This window comes from Channa argus, unplaced genomic scaffold (assembly GCF_033026475.1).
Source record: "Channa argus isolate prfri unplaced genomic scaffold, Channa argus male v1.0 Contig011, whole genome shotgun sequence".
In the NCBI taxonomy this organism is placed as follows: Eukaryota; Metazoa; Chordata; class Actinopteri; order Anabantiformes; family Channidae; genus Channa; species Channa argus.
Window position 1 is genome coordinate 1 of NW_027125230.1, and position 20382 is coordinate 20382.

Below are 20382 nucleotides of genomic sequence, written 5' to 3' on the forward strand. Positions count from 1 at the left end.
GACCGTAACATGGTCTACTAGTAATGAAGCACGATGGTTGACAAACCAATAAAGTAGCAAAACAGCAATGAAAGAACAAAATTTGATGAAAATATAGAACAATTTCTATGAATAAATAGGCAGTAACACCAGCTTGTGCTGCCCGTAAACCCAAGCAAAAAAGCATACAGCACCTGGTATTCCCAGGCGGTCTTCCTACCAAGTACTAACCAGGCCCGACTCTATTTGGCTGCCGAGATCGGACGAGATCGGGCGCTTAGAGAGCGGTGTGGCCGTAAGCTGCATTTGACATCATCAACAGGTCTTAAAAACGCTGGAGAAGCAGAATGCATGACACTTGCTAAGAAGAAGATAAATGTGGCAAAGTACAAAGTACTATAACTGTACTGGTCTGTTACGCCCCTGTCCAGGGGGTCAGGGTGCAACATACAAAGATAAATTAGCATGTTCCCTCTCCGATCCCCAAACCAAAATCCAGGGTCGAGATGTTCCAACAGAATGATATTTATTTTAAACGAAAGAAAGTGTCAAACAAAACATGACACTACAACTCAGGGCGAACCAAGGCCAACATAATAAACAAAATAAGCCATTTCCCACAGAAAGTGCTAGCTAGCCTGATAGAAATAAACAAACCAAAAGACAGTCGCTAACCCTAACTCCCTAATGTGAAAACAAGAGAAAACAATCAAAAGAAAATGGCTGTTCACCCCTACAGATTTAATACGAATTACAAAATATACAATTTATAAACAAAACCACGGCACAAAACCTAACAATTCAAAAATGCTAAAAAAGGTTTGGAAACCAAGAACAGCAAACAGGTGTTGCTGCCAGAAAGAGCCTCGCTAGCTGTTGGGAACCGTACTTTTAAAACTCCAGGAAGTGTAGGATGGACCAATCAGCTTCCTGTACTGCCCCCCAATCCGGCCAATCAGGCAGGGCACCTATAAGAACAACAAAATAAAAACAACACATATGGCCAGGACCGTAACATGGTCTACTAGTAATGAAGCACGATGGTTGACAAACCAATAAAGTAGCAAAACAGCAATGAAAGAACAAAATTTGATGAAAATATAGAACAATTTCTATGAAAAAATAGGCAGTAACACCAGCTTGTGCTGCCCGTAAACCCAAGCAAAAAAGCTTACAGCACCTGGTATTCCCAGGCGGTCTTCCTACCAAGTACTAACCAGGCCCGGCTCTATTTGGCTGCCGAGATCGGACGAGATCGGGCGCTTAGAGAGCGGTGTGGCCGTAAGCTGCATTTGACATCATCAACAGCTCTTAAAAACGCTGGAGAAGCAGAATGCATGACACTTGCTAAGAAGAAGATAAATGTGGCAAAGTACAAAGTACTATAACTGTACTGGTCTGTTACGCCCCTGTCTAGGGGGTCAGGGTGCAACATACAAAGATAAATTAGCATGTTCCCTCTCCGATCCCCAAACCAAAATCCAGGATCGAGATGTTCCAACAGAATGATATTTATTTTAAACGAAAGAAAGTGTCAAACAAAACATGACACTACAACTCAGGGCGAACCAAGGCCAACATAATAAACAAAATAAGCCATTTCCCACAGAAAGTGCTAGCTAGCCTGATAGAAATAAACAAACCAAAAGACAGTCGCTAACCCTAACTCCCTAATGTGAAAACAAGAGAAAACAATCAAAAGAAAATGGCTGTTCACCCCTACAGATTTAATACTATTTACAAAATATACAATTTATAAACAAAACCACGGCACAAAACCTAACAATTCAAAAATGCTAAATAAGGTTTGGAAACCAAGAACAGCAAACAGGTGTTGCTGCCTGAAAGAGCCTCGCTAGCTGTTGGGAACCGTACTTTTAAAACTCCAGGAAGTGTAAGATGGACCAATCAGCTTCCTGTACTGCCCCCCAATCCGGCCAATCAGGCAGGGCACCTAAAAGAACAACAAAATAAAAACAACACATATGGCCAGGACCGTAACATGGTCTACTAGTAATGAAGCACGATGGTTGACAAACCAATAAAGTAGCAAAACAGCAATGAAAGAACAAAATTTGATGAAAATATAGAACAATTTCTATGAAAAAATAGGCAGTAACACCAGCTTGTGCTGCCCGTAAACCCAAGCAAAAAAGCTTACAGCACCTGGCATTCCCAGGCGGTCTTCCTACCAAGTACTAACCAGGCCCGGCTCTATTTGGCTGCCGAGATCGGACGAGATCGGGCGCTTAGAGAGCGGTGTGGCCGTAAGCTGCATTTGACATCATCAACAGCTCTTAAAAACGCGGGAGAAGCAGAATGCATGACACTTGCTAAGAAGAAGATAAATGTGGCAAAGTACAAAGTACTATAACTGTACTGGTCTGTTACGCCCCTGTCCAGGGGGTCAGGGTGCAACATACAAAGATAAATTAGCATGTTCCCTCTCCGATCCCCAAACCAAAATCCAGTATCGAGATGTTCCAACAGAATGATATTTATTTTAAACGAAAGAAAGTGTCAAACAAAACATGACACTACAACTCAGGGCGAACCAAGGCCAACATAATAAACAAAATAAGCCATTTCCCACAGAAAGTGCTAGCTAGCCTGATAGAAATAAACAAACCAAAAGACAGTCGCTAACCCTAACTCCCTAATGTGAAAACAAGAGAAAACAATCAAAAGAAAATGGCTGTTCACCCCTACAGATTTAATACTATTTACAAAATATACAATTTATAAACAAAACCACGGCACAAAACCTAACAATTCAAAAATGCTAAATAAGGTTTGGAAACCAAGAACAGCAAACAGGTGCTGATGCCAGAAAGAGCCTCGCTAGCTGTTGGGAACCGTACTTTTAAAACTCCAGGAAGTGTAGGATGGACCAATCAGCTTCCTGTACTTCCCCCAAATCCGGCCAATCAGGCAGGGCACCTATAAGAACAAGAAAATAAAAACAACACATATGGCCATGACCGTAACATGGTCTACTAGTAATGAAGCACGATGGTTGACAAACCAATAAAGTAGCAAAACAGCAATGAAAGAACAAAATTTGATGAAAATATAGAACAATATCTATGAATAAATAGGCAGTAACACCAGCTTGAGCTGCCCGTAAACCCAAGCAAAAAAGCTTACAGCACCTGGTATTCCCAGGCGGTCTTCCTACCAAGTACTAACCAGGCCCGGCTCTATTTGGCTGCCGAGATCGGACGCTTAGAGAGCGGTGTGGCCGTAAGCTGCATTTGACATTATCAACAGCTCTTAAAAACGGTAGAGAAGCAGAATGCATGACACTTGCTAAGAAGAAGATAAATGTGGCAAAGTACAAAGTACTATAACTGTACTGGTCTGTTACGCCCCTGTCTAGGGGGTCAGGGTGAAACATACAAAGATAAATTTGCATGTTCCCTCTCCGATCCCCAAACCAAAATCCAGGATTGAGATGTTCCAACAGAATGATATTTATTTTAAACGAAAGAAAGTGTCAAACAAAACATGACACTACAACTCAGGGCGAACCAAGGCCAACATAATAAACAAAATAAGCCATTTCCCACAGAAAGTGCTAGCTAGCCTGATAGAAAGAAACAAACCAAAAGACAGTCGCTAACCCTAACTCCCTAATGTGAAAACAAGAGAAAACAATCAAAAGAAAAATGGCAGTCCACCCCTACAGATTTAATACTATTTACAAAATATACAATTTATAAACAAAACCACGGCACAAAACCTAACAATTCAAAAATGCGAAATAAAGTTTGGAAACCAAGAACAGCAAACAGGTGCTGATGCCAGAAAGAGCCTCGCTAGCTGTTGGGAACCATACTTTTAAAACTCCAGGAAGTGTAGGATGGACCAATCAGCTTCCTGTACTGCCCCCCAATCCAGCCAATCAGGCAGGGCACCTATAAGAACAAGAAAATAAAAACAACACATATGGCCAGGACCGTAACATGGTCTACTAGTAATGAAGCACAATGGTTGGCAAACCAATAAAGTAGCAAAACAGCAATGAAAGAACAAAATTTGATGAAAATATAGAACAATTTCTATGAATAAATAGGCAGTAACACCAGCTTGTGCTGCCCGTAAACCCAAGCAAAAAAGCTTACAGCACCTGGTATTCCCAGGCGGTCTTCCTACCAAGTACTAACCAGGCCCGGCTCTATTTGGCTGCCGAGATCGGACGAGATCGGGCGCTTAGAGAGCGGTGTGGCCGTAAGCTGCATTTGATATCATCAACAGCTCTTAAAAACGCTGGAGAAGCAGAATGCATGACACTTGCTAAGAAGAAGATAAATGTGGCAAAGTACAAAGTACTATAACTGTACTGGTCTGTTACGCCCCTGTCTAGGGGGTCAGGGTGAAACATACAAAGATAAATTTGCATGTTCCCTCTCCGATCCCCAAACCAAAATCCAGGATCGAGATGTTCCAACAAAATGATATTTATTTTAAACGAAAGAAAGTGTCAAACAAAACATGACACTACAACTCAGGGCGAACCAAGGCCAACATAATAAACAAAATAAGCCATTTCCCACAGAAAGTGCTAGCTAGCCTGATAGAAATAAACAAACCAAAAGACAGTCGCTAACCCTAACTCCCTAATGTGAAAACAGTCCAAAGAAAATGGCTGTTCACCCCTACAGATTTAATACGAATTACAAAATATACAATTTATAAACAAAACCACGGCACAAAACCTAACAATTCAAAAATGCTAAATAAGGTTTGGAAACCAAGAACAGCAAACAGGTGCTGATGCCAGAAAGAGCCTCGCTAGCTGTTGGGAACCATACTTTTAAAACTCCAGGAAGTGTAGGATGGACCAATCAGCTTCCTGTACTGCCCCCCAATCCAGCCAATCAGGCAGGGCACCTATAAGAACAAGAAAATAAAAACAACACATATGGCCAGGACCGTAACATGGTCTACTAGTAATGAAGCACAATGGTTGGCAAACCAATAAAGTAGCAAAACAGCAATGAAAGAACAAAATTTGATGAAAATATAGAACAATTTCTATGAATAAATAGGCAGTAACACCAGCTTGTGCTGCCCGTAAACCCAAGCAAAAAAGCTTACAGCACCTGGTATTCCCAGGCGGTCTTCCTACCAAGTACTAACCAGGCCCGGCTCTATTTGGCTGCCGAGATCGGACGAGATCGGGCGCTTAGAGAGCGGTGTGGCCGTAAGCTGCATTTGATATCATCAACAGCTCTTAAAAACGCTGGAGAAGCAGAATGCATGACACTTGCTAAGAAGAAGATAAATGTGGCAAAGTACAAAGTACTATAACTGTACTGGTCTGTTACGCCCCTGTCTAGGGGGTCAGGGTGAAACATACAAAGATAAATTTGCATGTTCCCTCTCCGATCCCCAAACCAAAATCCAGGATCGAGATGTTCCAACAAAATGATATTTATTTTAAACGAAAGAAAGTGTCAAACAAAACATGACACTACAACTCAGGGCGAACCAAGGCCAACATAATAAACAAAATAAGCCATTTCCCACAGAAAGTGCTAGCTAGCCTGATAGAAATAAACAAACCAAAAGACAGTCGCTAACCCTAACTCCCTAATGTGAAAACAGTCCAAAGAAAATGGCTGTTCACCCCTACAGATTTAATACGAATTACAAAATATACAATTTATAAACAAAACCACGGCACAAAACCTAACAATTCAAAAATGCTAAATAAGGTTTGGAAACCAAGAACAGCAAACAGGTGCTGATGCCAGAAAGAGCCTCGCTAGCTGTTGGGAACCGTACTTTTAAAACTCCAGGAAGTGTAGGATGGACCAATCAGCTTCCTGTACTGCCCCTCAATCCGGCCAATCAGGAAGGGCACCTATAAGAACGAGAAAATAAAAACAACACATATGGCCAGGACCGTAACATGGTCTACTAGTAATGAAGCACGATGGTTGACAAACCAATAAAGTAGCAAAACAGCAATGAAAGAACAAAATTTGATGAAAATATAGAACAATTTCTATGAATAAATAGGCAGTAACACCAGCTTGAGCTGCCCGTAAACCCAAGCAAAAAAGCTTACAGCACCTGGTATTCCCAGGCGGTCTTCCTACCAAGTACTAACCAGGCCCGGCTCTATTTGGCTGCCGAGATCGGACGAGATCGGGCGCTTAGAGAGCGGTGTGGCCGTAACATGCATTTGATATCATCAACAGCTCTTAAAAACGCTAGAGAAGCAGAATGCATGACACTTGCTAAGAAGAAGATAAATGTGGCAAAGTACAAAGTACTATAACTGTACTGGTCTGTTACGCCCCTGTCTAGGGGGTCAGGGTGAAACATACAAAGATAAATTTGCATGTTCCCTCTCCGATCCCCAAACCAAAATCCAGGATTGAGATGTTCCAACAGAATGATATTTATTTTAAACGAAAGAAAGTGTCAAACAAAACATGACACTACAACTCAGGGCGAACCAAGGCCAACATAATAAACAAAATAAGCCATTTCCCACAGAAAGTGCTAGCTAGCCTGATAGAAAGAAACAAACCAAAAGACAGTCGCTAACCCTAACTCCCTAATGCGAAAACAAGAGAAAACAATCAAAAGAAAAATGGCAGTCCACCCCTACAGATTTAATACTATTTACAAAATATACAATTTATAAACAAAACCACGGCACAAAACCTAACAATTCAAAAATGCTAAATAAGATTTGGAAACTAAGAACAGCAAACAGGTGCTGCTGCCAGAAAGAGCCTCGCTAGCTGTTGGGAACCGTACTTTTAAAACTCCAGGAAGTGTAGGATGGACCAATCAGCTTCCTGTACTTCCCCCAAATCCGGCCAATCAGGCAGGGCACCTATAAGAACAAGAAAATAAAAACAACACATATGGCCATGACCGTAACATGGTCTACTAGTAATGAAGCACGATGGTTGACAAACCAATAAAGTAGCAAAACAGCAATGAAAGAACAAAATTTGATGAAAATATAGAACAATTTCTATGAATAAATAGGCAGTAACACCAGCTTGAGCTGCCCGTAAACCCAAGCAAAAAAGCTTACAGCACCTGGTATTCCCAGGCGGTCTTCCTACCAAGTACTAACCAGGCCCGGCTCTATTTGGCTGCCGAGATCGGACGCTTAGAGAGCGGTGTGGCCGTAAGCTGCATTTGACATTATCAACAGCTCTTAAAAACGGTAGAGAAGCAGAATGCATGACACTTGCTAAGAAGAAGATAAATGTGGCAAAGTACAAAGTACTATAACTGTACTGGTCTGTTACGCCCCTGTCTAGGGGGTCAGGGTGAAACATACAAAGATAAATTTGCATGTTCCCTCTCCGATCCCCAAACCAAAATCCAGGATTGAGATGTTCCAACAGAATGATATTTATTTTAAACGAAAGAAAGTGTCAAACAAAACATGACACTACAACTCAGGGCGAACCAAGGCCAACATAATAAACAAAATAAGCCATTTCCCACAGAAAGTGCTAGCTAGCCTGATAGAAAGAAACAAACCAAAAGACAGTCGCTAACCCTAACTCCCTAATGTGAAAACAAGAGAAAACAATCAAAAGAAAAATGGCAGTCCACCCCTACAGATTTAATACTATTTACAAAATATACAATTTATAAACAAAACCACGGCACAAAACCTAACAATTCAAAAATGCTAAATAAAGTTTGGAAACCAAGAACAGCAAACAGGTGCTGATGCCAGAAAGAGCCTCGCTAGCTGTTGGGAACCATACTTTTAAAACTCCAGGAAGTGTAGGATGGACCAATCAGCTTCCTGTACTGCCCCCCAATCCAGCCAATCAGGCAGGGCACCTATAAGAACAAGAAAATAAAAACAACACATATGGCCAGGACCGTAACATGGTCTACTAGTAATGAAGCACAATGGTTGGCAAACCAATAAAGTAGCAAAACAGCAATGAAAGAACAAAATTTGATGAAAATATAGAACAATTTCTATGAATAAATAGGCAGTAACACCAGCTTGTGCTGCCCGTAAACCCAAGCAAAAAAGCTTACAGCACCTGGTATTCCCAGGCGGTCTTCCTACCAAGTACTAACCAGGCCCGGCTCTATTTGGCTGCCGAGATCGGACGAGATCGGGCGCTTAGAGAGCGGTGTGGCCGTAAGCTGCATTTGATATCATCAACAGCTCTTAAAAACGCTGGAGAAGCAGAATGCATGACACTTGCTAAGAAGAAGATAAATGTGGCAAAGTACAAAGTACTATAACTGTACTGGTCTGTTACGCCCCTGTCTAGGGGGTCAGGGTGAAACATACAAAGATAAATTTGCATGTTCCCTCTCCGATCCCCAAACCAAAATCCAGGATCGAGATGTTCCAACAAAATGATATTTATTTTAAACGAAAGAAAGTGTCAAACAAAACATGACACTACAACTCAGGGCGAACCAAGGCCAACATAATAAACAAAATAAGCCATTTCCCACAGAAAGTGCTAGCTAGCCTGATAGAAATAAACAAACCAAAAGACAGTCGCTAACCCTAACTCCCTAATGTGAAAACAGTCCAAAGAAAATAGCTGTTCACCCCTACAGATTTAATACGAATTACAAAATATACAATTTATAAACAAAACCACGGCACAAAACCTAACAATTCAAAAATGCTAAATAAGGTTTGGAAACCAAGAACAGCAAACAGGTGCTGATGCCAGAAAGAGCCTCGCTAGCTGTTGGGAACCGTACTTTTAAAACTCCAGGAAGTGTAGGATGGACCAATCAGCTTCCTGTACTGCCCCTCAATCCGGCCAATCAGGAAGGGCACCTATAAGAACGAGAAAATAAAAACAACACATATGGCCAGGACCGTAACATGGTCTACTAGTAATGAAGCACGATGGTTGACAAACCAATAAAGTAGCAAAACAGCAATGAAAGAACAAAATTTGATGGAAATATAGAACAATTTCTATGAATAAATAGGCAGTAACACCAGCTTGTGCTGCCCGTAAACCCAAGCAAAAAAGCTTACAGCACCTGGTATTCCCAGGCGGTCTTCCTACCAAGTACTAACCAGGCCCGGCTCTATTTGGCTGCCGAGATCGGACGAGATCGGGCGCTTAGAGAGCGGTGTGGCCGTAAGCTGCATTTGACATCATCAACAGCTCTTAAAAACGCTGGAGAAGCAGAATGCATGACACTTGCTAAGAAGAAGATAAATGTGGCAAAGTACAAAGTACTATAACTGTACTGGTCTGTTACGCCCCTGTCTAGGGGCTCAGGGTGCAACATACAAAGATAAATTAGCATGTTCCCTCTCCGATTCCCAAACCAAAATCCAGGATCGAGATGTTCCAACAGAATGATATTTATTTTAAACGAAAAAGTGTCATACAAAACATGACACTACAACTCAGGGCGAACCAAGGCCAACATAATAAACAAAATAAGCCATTTCCCACAGAAAGTGCTAGCTAGCCTGATAGAAATAAACAAACCAAAAGACAGTCGCTAACCCTAACTCCCTAATGTGAAAACAAGAGAAAACAATCAAAAGAAAATGGCTGTTCACCCCTACAGATTTAATACTATTTACGAAATATACAATTTATAAACAAAACCACGGCACAAAACCTAACAATTCAAAAATGCTAAATAAGGTTTGGAAACCAAGAACAGCAAACAGGTGCTGATGCCAGAAAGAGCCTCGCTAGCTGTTGGGAACCGTACTTTTAAAACTCCAGGAAGTGTAGGATGGACCAATCAGCTTCCTGTACTGCCCCTCAATCCGGCCAATCAGGAAGGGCACCTATAAGAACGAGAAAATAAAAACAACACATATGGCCAGGACCGTAACATGGTCTACTAGTAATGAAGCACGATGGTTGAAAAACCAATAAAGTAGCAAAACAGCAATGAAAGAACAAAATTTGATGAAAATATAGAACAATTTCTATGAATAAATAGGCAGTAACACCAGCTTGTGCTGCCCGTAAACCCAAGCAAAAAAGCTTACAGCACCTGGTATTCCCAGGCGGTCTTCCTACCAAGTACTAACCAGGCCCGGCTCTATTTGGCTGCCGAGATCGGACGAGATCGGGGGCTTAGAGAGCTGTTTGGCCGTAAGCTGCATTTCACATCATCAACAGCTCTTAAAAACGCTGGAGAAGCAGAATGCATGACACTTGCTAAGAAGAAGATAAATGTGGCAAAGTACAAAGTACTATAACTGTACTGGTTTGTTACGCCCCTGTCCAGGGGGTCAGGGTGCAACATACAAAGATAAATTAGCATGTTCCCTCTCCGATCCCCAAACCAAAATCCAGTATCGAGATGTTCCAACAGAATGATATTTATTTTAAACGAAAGAAAGTGTCAAACAAAACATGACACTACAACTCAGGGCGAACCAAGGCCAACATAATAAACAAAATAAGCCATTTCCCACAGAAAGTGCTAGCTAGCCTGATAGAAATAAACAAACCAAAAGACAGTCGCTAACCCTAACTCCCTAATGTGAAAACAGTCCAAAGAAAATGGCTGTTCACCCCTACAGATTTAATACGAATTACAAAATATACAATTTATAAACAAAACCACGGCACAAAACCTAACAATTCAAAAATGCTAAATAAGGTTTGGAAACCAAGAACAGCAAACAGGTGCTGATGCCAGAAAGAGCCTCGCTAGCTGTTGGGAACCGTACTTTTAAAACTCCAGGAAGTGTAGGATGGACCAATCAGCTTCCTGTACTGCCCCTCAATCCGGCCAATCAGGAAGGGCACCTATAGGAACGAGAAAATAAAAACAACACATATGGCCAGGACCGTAACATGGTCTACTAGTAATGAAGCACGATGGTTGAAAAACCAATAAAGTAGCAAAACAGCAATGAAAGAACAAAATTTGATGAAAATATAGAACAATTTCTATGAATAAATAGGCAGTAACACCAGCTTGTGCTGCCCGTAAACCCAAGCAAAAAAGCTTACAGCACCTGGTATTCCCAGGCGGTCTTCCTACCAAGTACTAACCAGGCCCGGCTCTATTTGGCTGCCGAGATCGGACGAGATCGGGCGCTTAGAGAGCGGTGTGGCCGTAAGCTGCATTTGACATCATCAACAGCTCTTAAAAACGCTGGAAAAGCAGAATGCATGACACTTGCTAAGAAGAAGATAAATGTGGCAAAGTACAAAGTACTATAACTGTACTGGTCTGTTACGCCCCTGTCTAGGGGCTCAGGGTGCAACATACAAAGATAAATTAGCATGTTCCCTCTCCGATTCCCAAACCAAAATCCAGGATCGAGATGTTCCAACAGAATGATATTTATTTTAAACGAAAAAGTGTCAAACAAAACATGACACTACAACTCAGGGCGAACCAAGGCCAACATAATAAACAAAACAAGCCATTTCCCACAGAAAGTGCTAGCTAGCCTGATAGAAATAAACAAACCATAAGACAGTCGCTAACCCTAACTCCCTAATGTGAAAACAAGAGAAAACAATCAAAAGAAAATGGCTGTTCACCCCTACAGATTTAATACTATTTACAAAATATACAATTTATAAACAAAACCACGGCACAAAACCTTACAATTCAAAAATGCTAAATAAGGTTTGGAAACCAAGAACAGCAAACAGGTGCTGCTGCCAGAAAGAGCCTCGCTAGCTGTTGGGAACCGTACTTTTAAAACTCCAGGAAGTGTAGGATGGACCAATCAGCTTCCTGTACTGCCCCCCAATCCGGCCAATCAGGCAGGGCACCTATAAGAACAACAAAATAAAAACAACACATATGGCCAGGACCGTAACATGGTCTACTAGTAATGAAGCACGATGGTTGACAAACCAATAAAATAGCAAAACAGCAATGAAAGAACAAAATTTGATGAAAATATAGAACAATTTCTGTGAATAAATAGGCAGTAACACCAGCTTGTGCTGCCCGTAAACCCAAGCAAAAAAGCTTACAGCACCTGGTATTCCCACGCGGTCTTCCTACCAAGTACTAACCAGGCCCGGCTCTATTTGGCTGCCGAGATCGGACGAGATCGGGCGCTTAGAGAGCGGTGTGGCCGTAAGCTGCATTTGACATCATCAACAGCTCTTAAAAACGTTGGAGAAGCAGAATGCATGAAACTTGCTAAGAAGAAGATAAATGTGGCAAAGTACAAAGTACTATAACTGTAGTGGTCTGTTACGCCCCTGTCCAGGGGGTCAGGGTGCAACATACAAAGATAAATTAGCATGTTCCCTCTCCGATCCCCAAACCAAAATCCAGGATCGAGATGTTCCAACAGAATGATATTTATTTTAAACGAAAGAAAGTGTCAAACAAAACATGACACTACAACTCAGGGCGAACCAAGGCCAACATAATAAACAAAATAAGCCATTTCCCACAGAAAGTGCTAGCTAGCCTGATAGAAATAAACAAACCAAAAGACAGTCGCTAACCCTAACTCCCTAATGTGAAAACAAGAGAAAACAATCAAAAGAAAATGGCTGTTCACCCCTACAGATTTAATACTATTTACAAAATATACAATTTATAAACAAAACCACGGCACAAAACCTAACAATTCAAAAATGCTAAATAAGGTTTGGAAACCAAGAACAGCAAACAGGTGCTGATGCCAGAAAGAGCCTCGCTAGCTGTTGGGAACCGTACTTTTAAAACTCCAGGAAGTGTAGGATGGACCAATCAGCTTCCTGTACTGCCCCTCAATCCGGCCAATCAGGAAGGGCACCTATAAGAACGAGAAAATAAAAACAACACATATGGCCAGGACCGTAACATGGTCTACTAGTAATGAAGCACGATGGTTGACAAACCAATAAAGTAGCAAAACAGCAATGAAAGAACAAAATTTGATGAAAATATAGAACAATTTCTATGAATAAATAGGCAGTAACACCAGCTTGAGCTGCCCGTAAACCCAAGCAAAAAAGCTTACAGCACCTGGTATTCCCAGGCGGTCTTCCTACCAAGTACTAACCAGGCCCGGCTCTATTTGGCTGCCGAGATCGGACGCTTAGAGAGCGGTGTGGCCGTAAGCTGCATTTGACATTATCAACAGCTCTTAAAAACGGTAGAGAAGCAGAATGCATGACACTTGCTAAGAAGAAGATAAATGTGGCAAAGTACAAAGTACTATAACTGTACTGGTCTGTTACGCCCCTGTCTAGGGGGTCAGGGTGAAACATACAAAGATAAATTTGCATGTTCCCTCTCCGATCCCCAAACCAAAATCCAGGATTGAGATGTTCCAACAGAATGATATTTATTTTAAACGAAAGAAAGTGTCAAACAAAACATGACACTACAACTCAGGGCGAACCAAGGCCAACATAATAAACAAAATAAGCCATTTCCCACAGAAAGTGCTAGCTAGCCTGATAGAAAGAAACAAACCAAAAGACAGTCGCTAACCCTAACTCCCTAATGTGAAAACAAGAGAAAACAATCAAAAGAAAAATGGCAGTCCACCCCTACAGATTTAATACTATTTACAAAATATACAATTTATAAACAAAACCACGGCACAAAACCTAACAATTCAAAAATGCTAAATAAAGTTTGGAAACCAAGAACAGCAAACAGGTGCTGATGCCAGAAAGAGCCTCGCTAGCTGTTGGGAACCATACTTTTAAAACTCCAGGAAGTGTAGGATGGACCAATCAGCTTCCTGTACTGCCCCCCAATCCAGCCAATCAGGCAGGGCACCTATAAGAACAAGAAAATAAAAACAACACATATGGCCAGGACCGTAACATGGTCTACTAGTAATGAAGCACAATGGTTGGCAAACCAATAAAGTAGCAAAACAGCAATGAAAGAACAAAATTTGATGAAAATATAGAACAATTTCTATGAATAAATAGGCAGTAACACCAGCTTGTGCTGCCCGTAAACCCAAGCAAAAAAGCTTACAGCACCTGGTATTCCCAGGCGGTCTTCCTACCAAGTACTAACCAGGCCCGGCTCTATTTGGCTGCCGAGATCGGACGAGATCGGGCGCTTAGAGAGCGGTGTGGCCGTAAGCTGCATTTGATATCATCAACAGCTCTTAAAAACGCTGGAGAAGCAGAATGCATGACACTTGCTAAGAAGAAGATAAATGTGGCAAAGTACAAAGTACTATAACTGTACTGGTCTGTTACGCCCCTGTCTAGGGGGTCAGGGTGAAACATACAAAGATAAATTTGCATGTTCCCTCTCCGATCCCCAAACCAAAATCCAGGATCGAGATGTTCCAACAAAATGATATTTATTTTAAACGAAAGAAAGTGTCAAACAAAACATGACACTACAACTCAGGGCGAACCAAGGCCAACATAATAAACAAAATAAGCCATTTCCCACAGAAAGTGCTAGCTAGCCTGATAGAAATAAACAAACCATAAGACAGTCGCTAACCCTAACTCCCTAATGTGAAAACAAGAGAAAACAATCAAAAGAAAATGGCTGTTCACCCCTACAGATTTAATACTATTTACAAAATATACAATTTATAAACAAAACCACGGCACAAAACCTTACAATTCAAAAATGCTAAATAAGGTTTGGAAACCAAGAACAGCAAACAGGTGCTGCTGCCAGAAAGAGCCTCGCTAGCTGTTGGGAACCGTACTTTTAAAACTCCAGGAAGTGTAGGATGGACCAATCAGCTTCCTGTACTGCCCCCCAATCCGGCCAATCAGGCAGGGCACCTATAAGAACAACAAAATAAAAACAACACATATGGCCAGGACCGTAACATGGTCTACTAGTAATGAAGCACGATGGTTGACAAACCAATAAAATAGCAAAACAGCAATGAAAGAACAAAATTTGATGAAAATATAGAACAATTTCTGTGAATAAATAGGCAGTAACACCAGCTTGTGCTGCCCGTAAACCCAAGCAAAAAAGCTTACAGCACCTGGTATTCCCACGCGGTCTTCCTACCAAGTACTAACCAGGCCCGGCTCTATTTGGCTGCCGAGATCGGACGAGATCGGGCGCTTAGAGAGCGGTGTGGCCGTAAGCTGCATTTGACATCATCAACAGCTCTTAAAAACGTTGGAGAAGCAGAATGCATGAAACTTGCTAAGAAGAAGATAAATGTGGCAAAGTACAAAGTACTATAACTGTAGTGGTCTGTTACGCCCCTGTCCAGGGGGTCAGGGTGCAACATACAAAGATAAATTAGCATGTTCCCTCTCCGATCCCCAAACCAAAATCCAGGATCGAGATGTTCCAACAGAATGATATTTATTTTAAACGAAAGAAAGTGTCAAACAAAACATGACACTACAACTCAGGGCGAACCAAGGCCAACATAATAAACAAAATAAGCCATTTCCCACAGAAAGTGCTAGCTAGCCTGATAGAAATAAACAAACCAAAAGACAGTCGCTAACCCTAACTCCCTAATGTGAAAACAAGAGAAAACAATCAAAAGAAAATGGCTGTTCACCCCTACAGATTTAATACTATTTACAAAATATACAATTTATAAACAAAACCACGGCACAAAACCTAACAATTCAAAAATGCTAAATAAGGTTTGGAAACCAAGAACAGCAAACAGGTGCTGATGCCAGAAAGAGCCTCGCTAGCTGTTGGGAACCGTACTTTTAAAACTCCAGGAAGTGTAGGATGGACCAATCAGCTTCCTGTACTGCCCCTCAATCCGGCCAATCAGGAAGGGCACCTATAAGAACGAGAAAATAAAAACAACACATATGGCCAGGACCGTAACATGGTCTACTAGTAATGAAGCACGATGGTTGACAAACCAATAAAGTAGCAAAACAGCAATGAAAGAACAAAATTTGATGAAAATATAGAACAATTTCTATGAATAAATAGGCAGTAACACCAGCTTGAGCTGCCCGTAAACCCAAGCAAAAAAGCTTACAGCACCTGGTATTCCCAGGCGGTCTTCCTACCAAGTACTAACCAGGCCCGGCTCTATTTGGCTGCCGAGATCGGACGCTTAGAGAGCGGTGTGGCCGTAAGCTGCATTTGACATTATCAACAGCTCTTAAAAACGGTAGAGAAGCAGAATGCATGACACTTGCTAAGAAGAAGATAAATGTGGCAAAGTACAAAGTACTATAACTGTACTGGTCTGTTACGCCCCTGTCTAGGGGGTCAGGGTGAAACATACAAAGATAAATTTGCATGTTCCCTCTCCGATCCCCAAACCAAAATCCAGGATTGAGATGTTCCAACAGAATGATATTTATTTTAAACGAAAGAAAGTGTCAAACAAAACATGACACTACAACTCAGGGCGAACCAAGGCCAACATAATAAACAAAATAAGCCATTTCCCACAGAAAGTGCTAGCTAGCCTGATAGAAAGAAACAAACCAAAAGACAGTCGCTAACCCTAACTCCCTAATGTGAAAACAAGAGAAAACAATCAAAAGAAAAATGGCAGTCCACCCCTACAGATTTAATACTATTTACAAAATATACAATTTATAAACAAAACCACGGCACAAAACCTAACAATTCAAAAATGCTAAATAAAGTTTGGAAACCAAGAACAGCAAACAGGTGCTGATGCCAGAAAGAGCCTCGCTAGCTGTTGGGAACCATACTTTTAAAACTCCAGGAAGTGTAGGATGGACCAATCAGCTTCCTGTACTGCCCCCCAATCCAGCCAATCAGGCAGGGCACCTATAAGAACAAGAAAATAAAAACAACACATATGGCCAGGACCGTAACATGGTCTACTAGTAATGAAGCACAATGGTTGGCAAACCAATAAAGTAGCAAAACAGCAATGAAAGAACAAAATTTGATGAAAATATAGAACAATTTCTATGAATAAATAGGCAGTAACACCAGCTTGTGCTGCCCGTAAACCCAAGCAAAAAAGCTTACAGCACCTGGTATTCCCAGGCGGTCTTCCTACCAAGTACTAACCAGGCCCGGCTCTATTTGGCTGCTGAGATCGGACGAGATCGGGCGCTTAGAGAGCGGTGTGGCCGTAAGCTGCATTTGATATCATCAACAGCTCTTAAAAACGCTGGAGAAGCAGAATGCATGACACTTGCTAAGAAGAAGATAAATGTGGCAAAGTACAAAGTACTATAACTGTACTGGTCTGTTACGCCCCTGTCTAGGGGGTCAGGGTGAAACATACAAAGATAAATTTGCATGTTCCCTCTCCGATCCCCAAACCAAAATCCAGGATCGAGATGTTCCAACAAAATGATATTTATTTTAAACGAAAGAAAGTGTCAAACAAAACATGACACTACAACTCAGGGCGAACCAAGGCCAACATAATAAACAAAATAAGCCATTTCCCACAGAAAGTGCTAGCTAGCCTGATAGAAATAAACAAACCAAAAGACAGTCGCTAACCCTAACTCCCTAATGTGAAAACAGTCCAAAGAAAATGGCTGTTCACCCCTACAGATTTAATACTATTTACAAAATATACAATTTATAAACAAAACCACGGCACAAAACCTAACAATTCAAAAATGCTAAATAAGGTTTGGAAACCAAGAACAGCAAACAGGTGCTGATGCCAGAAAGAGCCTCGCTAGCTGTTGGGAACCGTACTTTTAAAACTCCAGGAAGTGTAGGATGGACCAATCAGCTTCCTGTACTGCCCCTCAATCCGGCCAATCAGGAAGGGCACCTATAAGAACGAGAAAATAAAAACAACACATATGGCCAGGACCGTAACATGGTCTACTAGTAATGAAGCACGATGGTTGACAAACCAATAAAGTAGCAAAACAGCAATGAAAGAACAAAATTTGATGGAAATATAGAACAATTTCTATGAATAAATAGGCAGTAACACCAGCTTGTGCTGCCCGTAAACCCAAGCAAAAAAGCTTACAGCACCTGGTATTCCCAGGCGGTCTTCCTACCAAGTACTAACCAGGCCCGGCTCTATTTGGCTGCCGAGATCGGACGAGATCGGGCGCTTAGAGAGCGGTGTGGCCGTAAGCTGCATTTGACATCATCAACAGCTCTTAAAAACGCTGGAGAAGCAGAATGCATGACACTTGCTAAGAAGAAGATAAATGTGGCAAAGTACAAAGTACTATAACTGTACTGGTCTGTTACGCCCCTGTCTAGGGGCTCAGGGTGCAACATACAAAGATAAATTAGCATGTTCCCTCTCCGATTCCCAAACCAAAATCCAGGATCGAGATGTTCCAACAGAATGATATTTATTTTAAACGAAAAAGTGTCAAACAAAACATGACACTACAACTCAGGGCGAACCAAGGCCAACATAATAAACAAAACAAGCCATTTCCCACAGAAAGTGCTAGCTAGCCTGATAGAAATAAACAAACCATAAGACAGTCGCTAACCCTAACTCCCTAATGTGAAAACAAGAGAAAACAATCAAAAGAAAATGGCTGTTCACCCCTACAGATTTAATACTATTTACAAAATATACAATTTATAAACAAAACCACGGCACAAAACCTTACAATTCAAAAATGCTAAATAAGGTTTGGAAACCAAGAACAGCAAACAGGTGCTGCTGCCAGAAAGAGCCTCGCTAGCTGTTGGGAACCGTACTTTTAAAACTCCAGGAAGTGTAGGATGGACCAATCAGCTTCCTGTACTGCCCCCAAATCCGGCCAATCAGGCAGGGCACCTATAAGAACAACAAAATAAAAACAACACATATGGCCAGGACCGTAACATGGTCTACTAGTAATGAAGCACGATGGTTGACAAACCAATAAAATAGCAAAACAGCAATGAAAGAACAAAATTTGATGAAAATATAGAACAATTTCTGTGAATAAATAGGCAGTAACACCAGCTTGTGCTGCCCGTAAACCCAAGCAAAAAAGCTTACAGCACCTGGTATTCCCACGCGGTCTTCCTACCAAGTACTAACCAGGCCCGGCTCTATTTGGCTGCCGAGATCGGACGAGATCGGGCGCTTAGAGAGCGGTGTGGCCGTAAGCTGCATTTGACATCATCAACAGCTCTTAAAAACGTTGGAGAAGCAGAATGCATGAAACTTGCTAAGAAGAAGATAAATGTGGCAAAGTACAAAGTACTATAACTGTAGTGGTCTGTTACGCCCCTGTCCAGGGGGTCAGGGTGCAACATACAAAGATAAATTAGCATGTTCCCTCTCCGATCCCCAAACCAAAATCCAGGATCGAGATGTTCCAACAGAATGATATTTATTTTAAACGAAAGAAAGTGTCAAACAAAACATGACACTACAACTCAGGGCGAACCAAGGCCAACATAATAAACAAAATAAGCCATTTCCCACAGAAAGTGCTAGCTAGCCTGATAGAAATAAACAAACCAAAAGACAGTCGCTAACCCTAACTCCCTAATGTGAAAACAAGAGAAAACAATCAAAAGAAAATGGCTGTTCACCCCTACAGATTTAATACTATTTACAAAATATACAATTTATAAACAAAACCACGGCACAAAACCTAACAATTCAAAAATGCTAAATAAGGTTTGGAAACCAAGAACAGCAAACAGGTGCTGATGCCAGAAAGAGCCTCGCTAGCTGTTGGGAACCGTACTTTTAAAACTCCAGGAAGTGTAGGATGGACCAATCAGCTTCCTGTACTGCCCCTCAATCCGGCCAATCAGGAAGGGCACCTATAAGAACGAGAAAATAAAAACAACACATATGGCCAGGACCGTAACATGGTCTACTAGTAATGAAGCACGATGGTTGAAAAACCAATAAAGTAGCAAAACAGCAATGAAAGAACAAAATTTGATGAAAATATAGAACAATTTCTATGAATAAATAGGCAGTAACACCAGCTTGTGCTGCCCGTAAAACCAAGCAAAAAAGCTTACAGCACCTGGTATTCCCAGGCGGTCTTCCTACCAAGTACTAACCAGGCCCGGCTCTATTTGGCTGCCGAGATCGGACGAGATCGGGCGCTTAGAGAGCTGTTTGGCCGTAAGCTGCATTTCACATCATCAACAGCTCTTAAAAACGCTGGAGAAGCAGAATGCTTGACACTTGCTAAGAAGAAGATAAATGTGGCAAAGTACAAAGTACTATAACTGTACTGGTCTGTTACGCCCCTGTCCAGGGGGTCAGGGTGCAACATACAAAGATAAATTAGCATGTTCCCTCTCCGATCCCCAAACCAAAATCCAGTATCGAGATGTTCCAACAGAATGATATTTATTTTAAACGAAAGAAAGTGTCAAACAAAACATGACACTACAACTCAGGGCGAACCAAGGCCAACATAATAAACAAAATAAGCCATTTCCCACAGAAAGTGCTAGCTAGCCTGATAGAAATAAACAAACCAAAAGACAGTCGCTAACCCTAACTCCCTAATGTGAAAACAGTCCAAAGAAAATGGCTGTTCACCCCTACAGATTTAATACGAATTACAAAATATACAATTTATAAACAAAACCACG

The 20382-nt window shown here is 41.4% G+C and overlaps 21 pseudogenes; all 21 read right to left on the bottom strand.

The window, feature by feature from the left end:
- Positions 1-161: 161 nt before the first annotated feature.
- LOC137112063 (5S ribosomal RNA) lies at positions 162-280 on the bottom strand (annotated as a pseudogene).
- Positions 281-1147: 867 nt separating this feature from the next.
- Positions 1148-1266, bottom strand: LOC137111448 (5S ribosomal RNA; annotated as a pseudogene).
- An 867-nt stretch (positions 1267-2133) lies between these two features.
- On the bottom strand, positions 2134-2252 carry LOC137112054 (5S ribosomal RNA; annotated as a pseudogene).
- An 867-nt stretch (positions 2253-3119) lies between these two features.
- On the bottom strand, positions 3120-3228 carry LOC137111710 (5S ribosomal RNA; annotated as a pseudogene).
- An 868-nt stretch (positions 3229-4096) lies between these two features.
- On the bottom strand, positions 4097-4215 carry LOC137111460 (5S ribosomal RNA; annotated as a pseudogene).
- Positions 4216-5072: 857 nt separating this feature from the next.
- LOC137111472 (5S ribosomal RNA) lies at positions 5073-5191 on the bottom strand (annotated as a pseudogene).
- Positions 5192-6048: 857 nt separating this feature from the next.
- LOC137111422 (5S ribosomal RNA) lies at positions 6049-6167 on the bottom strand (annotated as a pseudogene).
- Positions 6168-7035: 868 nt separating this feature from the next.
- LOC137111711 (5S ribosomal RNA) lies at positions 7036-7144 on the bottom strand (annotated as a pseudogene).
- Positions 7145-8012: 868 nt separating this feature from the next.
- LOC137111484 (5S ribosomal RNA) lies at positions 8013-8131 on the bottom strand (annotated as a pseudogene).
- Positions 8132-8988: 857 nt separating this feature from the next.
- Positions 8989-9107, bottom strand: LOC137111496 (5S ribosomal RNA; annotated as a pseudogene).
- An 865-nt stretch (positions 9108-9972) lies between these two features.
- LOC137111456 (5S ribosomal RNA) lies at positions 9973-10091 on the bottom strand (annotated as a pseudogene).
- An 857-nt stretch (positions 10092-10948) lies between these two features.
- Positions 10949-11067, bottom strand: LOC137111507 (5S ribosomal RNA; annotated as a pseudogene).
- Positions 11068-11932: 865 nt separating this feature from the next.
- LOC137112028 (5S ribosomal RNA) lies at positions 11933-12051 on the bottom strand (annotated as a pseudogene).
- An 867-nt stretch (positions 12052-12918) lies between these two features.
- Positions 12919-13027, bottom strand: LOC137111712 (5S ribosomal RNA; annotated as a pseudogene).
- Positions 13028-13895: 868 nt separating this feature from the next.
- On the bottom strand, positions 13896-14014 carry LOC137111519 (5S ribosomal RNA; annotated as a pseudogene).
- An 867-nt stretch (positions 14015-14881) lies between these two features.
- On the bottom strand, positions 14882-15000 carry LOC137112029 (5S ribosomal RNA; annotated as a pseudogene).
- An 867-nt stretch (positions 15001-15867) lies between these two features.
- LOC137111713 (5S ribosomal RNA) lies at positions 15868-15976 on the bottom strand (annotated as a pseudogene).
- Positions 15977-16844: 868 nt separating this feature from the next.
- Positions 16845-16963, bottom strand: LOC137112188 (5S ribosomal RNA; annotated as a pseudogene).
- Positions 16964-17820: 857 nt separating this feature from the next.
- Positions 17821-17939, bottom strand: LOC137111531 (5S ribosomal RNA; annotated as a pseudogene).
- Positions 17940-18804: 865 nt separating this feature from the next.
- LOC137112031 (5S ribosomal RNA) lies at positions 18805-18923 on the bottom strand (annotated as a pseudogene).
- Positions 18924-19790: 867 nt separating this feature from the next.
- LOC137111411 (5S ribosomal RNA) lies at positions 19791-19909 on the bottom strand (annotated as a pseudogene).
- Between the last annotated feature and the right edge of the window lie 473 nt (positions 19910-20382).